We start from the raw sequence: 7,074 nt of genomic DNA, 5'->3' as shown, positions 1-7,074 counted from the left end.
GAGAAATTGCCTACATTTTTAAATTAAAATTTATCAAGATAAAGAGTGTAGACTGTTGGGCCTAAGTCAAAACACGTACATATTTAAGGTATTAACTAGATTCAATATGGGAGAATCCAAGAAAAGATTTTTGCTTATGTCCTATGGTATATATCTTTCAAAGGAAATATGTCTATGTACATAATCTGAGAGAGATACGATGAGTAAGATCTCATATGCTTCGACTGTAGGATCAATTATGTATACTATGCTACGTACAAAGATTGATGTCTCATATGTCTTGAGTGTTTGTAGTAGATATCAATCTGATCTTGGTAAAAAACACTAGATGGCTACTAAGAATATCCTGAAGTACTTGAGAAGGACTAAAAATGCATTCTTGGTTTATGAAGGTTAATTTGAACTCACTGTAAGAGGCTACAATGACATAAGTTTCAAAACTAATTGAGAAGATTGCAAATCCTAATTAGTTGTGTTTTGTTTGAATGGTGGTATAGTTAGCTAGAAAAGTCCAAGAAAAATATAGTAACTGATTCTACAATAAAGTCTAAGTATATTACTTGTTTTGAAGCGGTAAAAGAGGCTGTATGGTTCAAAAAATTCATAACTAAACTTGGAGTGGTTCTGAGTATAATTGAGCTAATTAAGCTCCATTATGACAATAATAGAATGATTGCTTAGGCAATAGAGCTGTGATCTCATCAAAGGTCCAAGCATAGACTCAAATGATATCACTTGATCTAAGATATTGTAGATGACGTATAGATAACAAAGATTAATACAAATGACAATTTGGCTAACTTATTGACAAAGCCTCTGTGCAGTGAAGCATGATAAACATGTAGTCAAGCTCAACATTAGATATATAACTGATTGACTATAATGTAAGTATGAGACTATTAGGGTAAGTGCCTTATAGCCAATTGAATTTGATATTTGTATATATAATTTTATATTAATAATTAATAAATGATTTATTGTTATTCAATTTATACGTTGTTTATTTGTACGAGTGTAAGAATAATATGCTCTTAATGATAGAACTATAATGTAGGGATCAGATGACTTATTGTAGGAACCATATGTAAACTTTTATGGGTCATTCTAGAAACATCCATAATCTTAATGTTAAATTGAACAAGGACACGTGTAATGATGATGAGATTATCATAGTTTTGAGCAACCCCACCAAAAGTGATAATAGTTTTCACATGTCAAAGCTACTGTAAACAGTTTGGTGTAACATATAGGTACATGTTATAGACGTGTTCATTGGACTAACCTAACCAGAAGATATTTATATGAATGGTTACTCTAGTGTCTATGAAATAAATCCTCTGAATACCACAAATGAATATGATTCTTTGACTTAAGGTCACTAGACTGTCTTATGTAAAGATTGGTACTTAAGGTTGTTAGGTTGTCTCATGTAAGGATTGGTATGGTTTGATATTATTTAACATGTTGTTGTAATTAGAGTAACTACAAAGGCAGTACTTAGCCATATTGTAAGATACATATACTTTATGACATCTTTTGGGTATTAAAATCATGCTTTGATACCAACTTATAACACCCATTTCCATAAGCATTGCCCTCTAGAAGAAGATATTTCTAAATTGACTATTTAAGCACTGCTTATGTTAAAAATGCATAATTAAATTTGTAAAATAATTGAACAAAAACCTCATTTATTATACTTTGCAAAATTAACAAAATGCCTTGTTCAAAAACCAAAGTTAGAAGCGTATAGAAGATGTCATAACTTAAAGACAATAATGTTTAGTCAAACACATAAATTGACTCATGATAAAATAATACTCATGAAAGTTGATATGATAGAAATGCCTTTATAGCTTTATGCCTTTTCACCACTACTTGTCCTATATCCGTCACAATCACCTATCCTTGCGCACGTGAAAGTAAGGGAATAAGTGAAAAAAACACTTAGTAAGTAAGAGATTATAGTGCTAACGTTTATTTAAATTCTCAAAATATCTTTAATCTCGACACATACTATTTTTGTTATCTGGAGTCACTATTAAACTCATCTAAGGATGATAATGGGTCCTAGTAATCATCATTGTGTTCATGCTCTACTCTAGGAAAAGTTTAGGCTACAAATCTTAACTCTTGGGCTGAACTATGTCTCGTTCAATTAATAAGGAACCACTCCTCAGTTCCCTATTTGATGTAACCATACTTAAATTGGTGAACGCATCTATATCTGGAAGTTATAACTGAAACTGTATAAATGGTTGATCGAATTGGATCAAATAAAGATGTTTGCAATTTTGGCAATGTGAGTTGTCTCTTTGTCCCATTACACCAAACTATATTTCAATTGGGCTCTACTGTGAGCAAGTACCCTACTATAGGTCTGGTGTCCTACTCAGACATGCCCTACTACCTTTATTCACTATTCACATATCAATTCACTTCCAAGCATACCAACATGTTTACACTCTAATTGTCACACCTTTCTAAGTGTCTTTATACTTAATAAAAAGTTGTAATAATATAACTTCCAAATACAATCAATATGGAGCATAAATACCACAAACATATAAGGACATGCATATCAACACTTGAATGATAAAATCAATTGAATCTATTTCACAATATTGGCTATTAAAATCAATCACGATAAATTAAATTCATATCTTATCATGGCAATGTTTTAATTAACAAACATTAGGGTTTAATCATTCAAATACCATCGTGTAAACAATTTAATAGCAACCATTATTATTTAATCAAATTGACATATTCAATCCCACTATGATTCCTATATTAAACATAAACATATGAACATGAACTCCTCAAAATTACCTCAATAAGGATAAGGTTAAATACAAGCCCTACTTACCTCAATTTTGTAGTAAGCAGAACACATTAGCAAGCCTCATTCTCTCTTATTTCTTTGTCATCATGTCACGAGAAGATGATCATTAGAGCTAATGCACAAAAATTGGATGATTAATCTCAAAATCCCTTACTCCCTTAGGACAGTTCATGCGTTTAAGGATAGGGATAAAATCCCTAAAACACAGCGAATGTGTCTTATATAAACTTAAAACCGTGTACAGTATACACAGGCGTGTGTCTAAGGTACAAGGACATGTGTCACTAAATTTGAAAATTACGGGGAAGTCATCTTATTTGACTAATGTGGCATTGATACAAGGGTATTGCCTTACCATACACAGTTGTGTGTCACTCTAAACTCATAGTTTGACTTTTAAACCTTATTACCTCATAAAAACATCAAATAAACTTATGCATAAAGATTATTTTGTCCCTGAGACGTACTTGTAAGTGTTAAATAGTACTGTTATACCTATATGGAGTAAAGGAAATTTGGAATGAGAATATGGGCGCTTTTAAAGTAAACAACTAACATCTTAAACCATTGTTCATAAATGAATCGATGACAGTGGAAGTATCATGACTAATGTCTGACCCAACTTTAACCTAAGCATACATATGGGTCGAGCTAAAGACAAAAAATAAGCATTATTGAGAGGCAACCCAAACTTTTTATTTTTTATTTTTTTATTTTTAATTAGTTTTTTTTCTTTTAATTACGAGCCCTTAAGCATAAATGAAGGTTCAAAACTTGCAATTGATCGCTTGAACTAAACAAAACGCTCACAGATGCAAGTAACACACCTCACATTTTTAGGGGAGTCTCTCAAGACGTCACTTATTTATTGATTACTACTTTCCCATGTGTCTTTCATCTGCTTTGAATTGAGTTGTGTGGATGGTTAACTTACTGTCACTAAAATTGCTTAAGCAAGGAAATATTATACTAGGGTTCATTCTTATACACAAATTAGGCTAAGTAAAAATTTTCATGGGTTTAAGGATAGATCAACATTATAAATTTGTGAATTTACATGGGTAAAAACAAAAAAAGCAAAATTCTCTCTAATGCCTACAGACAGACGTCCATTAGCAATGATTATAGCCTATGTCACACCTTTATCTTGGAGCACGTCGATTTACTTATCGATTGGCTTGGTGCCTAAGATTGTGGCTAGGGTTTGGTTTTCCCACCTAAATGACTCACAATCTGTCTTTTATATAAAACAACTTTTCATCCACTATCTTTCATAGTCTTTATTTTAACTTTACCAAATACATACACCTATACCATGACTAAGAAAACCTTTATTGTCAAACAACCATCTTTCATTGAAATGAAGGCTACCCCACCTAAATGTAGGGTCACTCACTCCACAATCTCTATACCATCGATCCTGAGCCTTATGTTGAATAACCCTCTGAAGCTACTCTCCCAAAAATGTCACTGCTCATACTGGAGAAGAAACTCCTCAAAATTCAATGCCAAATCAAGGTCAAGTTAAAATTATCAAGATCAACATGTGCAAGACAATTCAATAAGCATTCTTGGGTTGAAAGAAGAAAGATGAAGATGAAGATTTTTAGGTTTTTTGTGATGGGTTGGGAAAAATAAAACACAAGAGCCATAAGCGTAGATTTAAGGCTAATTACTATCCTTTGTTTTGGTTGATTGTCCTTGTGGTTATTTGTTTGTTTGTCTTTTTTTTTTATATGCTAATTGTATTTATCTTTTGCATATTTAATGGAAAAATGAGTATTCGGATTATCTGTACTATCTTTGCCTTAACATTTTTGTGATTACAAGAAGAACAAATACAACCACAATGTGGCACTTTTAATGTATGCATATCGATCACAATGATACATGAAGTACACACTATCCTTTCCCTTTTTTAATACATTTAATGAGGACATTGCCCAAATTAAGTGAATAAGGGATACAGAGTTCATTCAATTTATAGCTTATATAATTTTTCATTTGACATGAGATTTGTTGTTTTTCTTTCATTTTTGCATACTACGAAACAAAATCATATGCATGCATGCCACATTTAGACATCATCATAGGAAACACATGGCCACGAAGTGCATGCATATATACATTTCAACCAATTACATCACATTATGTATGATCTTAAAATATGTTTCTACGATAACTTAAGAAATCTTTGGCTAAGGAAATAATACGACTAGCAAATTTTTCGAAAAACTTTTTTATTCCCCCAAGGTCTTAGATTTGAAGACAGTAGAGAACAATATAAAAGGAAACAAGATCAATGATTTCCTATCAGGAAAGACCTTAATGACTAACTAATTAGGGGTGTGAATGTTTACTTAGAGAAAACTTATGTATATTAAGTAACCTAACTAGAACCTTACTACCCTAGGACTTTACTATACGACTATTTGAGGTGAAATCCTAGTTGCACACATTGATAAGGTTATGATATAGGCACCATTTTTTTTTTATTAGGCCTAAAAAGTCTATTAATACTTTCCTTTACTATCCTATATGTATACATTGTCAATTGCTAGCCCTTTGAGCCTTGATTGCAAAATATTGATATTGGCCTATGAAAATTTTCTTGTGCAACCTGCATTTACCAACCTAGCCATTAAAAAGAGTCTTACCCTTGCATGAGAGTACATGACTAATGACAAGTGATAGACACCAAAGTTCATCTGATCCATTTGAAGAAGGAAAGATGCACAATCCAAAAAAGCTTATCTGTAAGAACCTTAGTATACAAGAGAGTAAGTTAGGAAAGAAAGAAAAGGGAAGGCAAGTTTTAAAAAAAATAATATAATACAAAAATAAATGTTATCTTGCCTTACCAAGTAAAGTAAAATATACAAGCTCTATTATAAGAAGACTTCTTTGAGTGATCATGCTTATACAATCAAGTGTTTTAAACCTATTATTATTATTATGGCAATGATTTTGTGAAAATATTTCTATATCCCTTCATTTCACAACCCATACCTTAGCCATGTTTCCACCAAATTAAAGACCTATTTGATCCTTGGAGATGTTACACCTATATTAGTGGAGATCGGGAGTACAATTTTGTTTATAGGGTCAAGAATCATAAAAATCTATAGAGGTTGTGAAGGGGAATGAAGTGTGCATATGCTTGCTTTGAAGTGCAAAAGAACTAGAAGAGAGGTTATGCTAGGAAGTTCCTGAGAACATTAAGTTGATGACCAAATTGTGATTGAGCACTGACTGGTTTAAGCCTTGACAAGGAAATTTTTTTAACTATATTTCTTTGGTTGCATAAAAGCATAAGCCAAAGGGGGATCTAAGGCTATGAATTTCGCACATTTTCCATGTATTTTAACTCAAATTTGCTTGAGGATAAGCAAGGTTTAAGTATGGGGGGTTTTGTTACATTGAATATATATGCTCGCATACTATATCTAAAAGTGTGAAAATTTTGCATTTAGTTATAAGTTAGTTCAGGATTTTAAATTAAATAGTAATAAAGTTCCTAAATATTTATTTTATTATTCTTTTTTTTTTGTAGGAAAATAAAACAAAAATCAGAGAGAATTGTGAAAAAAGAATGAAGAAAATAGGAGAGTTTCCAAAAGTTTCCTAATCTCATAAAGACTAAATAAGTCACGGAAGGAAGAATGAAGGAAAGAATCTGGACCTATCAAAATTAGCCAATTGGGAAAACTGGATTTCGTGCTAAACAGAATCAGGAAAAAATCCACAACAGTCTTAAGCACACAAGGAAAAGTAAACCTATATAAAGACACCAATTTCATGAGTGCAAAGAGACTTCTCCCGTCAGAATTTCTCAGCAATAGCTTTGAGCAATTCACTGCTTGCATTCTGTAAGCCATTAGGAGTACTATTAACAGTGTAAGATCGCAGTGATAGCGACAACCAATCCCTTCGTGTACGTATACATATTTAATATAATCTTTATTTGCTATGAATCCAATGATATATATTTGTTATTGCACGTGTGTTTTTTTATCCAACACTAATTTGTTGGTTAGATCATAAATATAATTGAATTTTAGGCATTCTTCTTTGGATTTCAGTCATCTCTTTTTTTTTTGGGATTTTTTAGTTTATTTCATACATCCTTACGTAACATAATAGACAACAAATTCTAAACTCAAATACTAAGTTCTAAATTATGATTGATTATGGCTTAAACATCTTTATTTGGCCATAATTTTTGCTAA

The 7,074-nt window shown here is 31.7% G+C and overlaps 1 long non-coding RNA gene across 1 annotated transcript; it reads right to left on the bottom strand.

The window, feature by feature from the left end:
- Nucleotides 1-3,130: 3,130 nt before the first annotated feature.
- Nucleotides 3,131-6,292, bottom strand: LOC123217617. The gene is made up of 3 exons (XR_006502508.1): nucleotides 5,855-6,292; nucleotides 5,503-5,609; nucleotides 3,131-4,324 (listed from the first exon to the last, which is right to left on the bottom strand). It is a non-coding gene; the product is annotated as an uncharacterized LOC123217617 (long non-coding RNA).
- Nucleotides 6,293-7,074: the final 782 nt, after the last annotated feature.

The sequence above is a fragment of the Mangifera indica genome, chromosome 5, assembly GCF_011075055.1.
Source record: "Mangifera indica cultivar Alphonso chromosome 5, CATAS_Mindica_2.1, whole genome shotgun sequence".
In the NCBI taxonomy this organism is placed as follows: domain Eukaryota; kingdom Viridiplantae; phylum Streptophyta; class Magnoliopsida; order Sapindales; family Anacardiaceae; genus Mangifera; species Mangifera indica.
The sequence above is the reverse complement of the archived record's forward strand: the minus strand, read 5'-3'. Positions and strand labels throughout refer to the sequence as shown.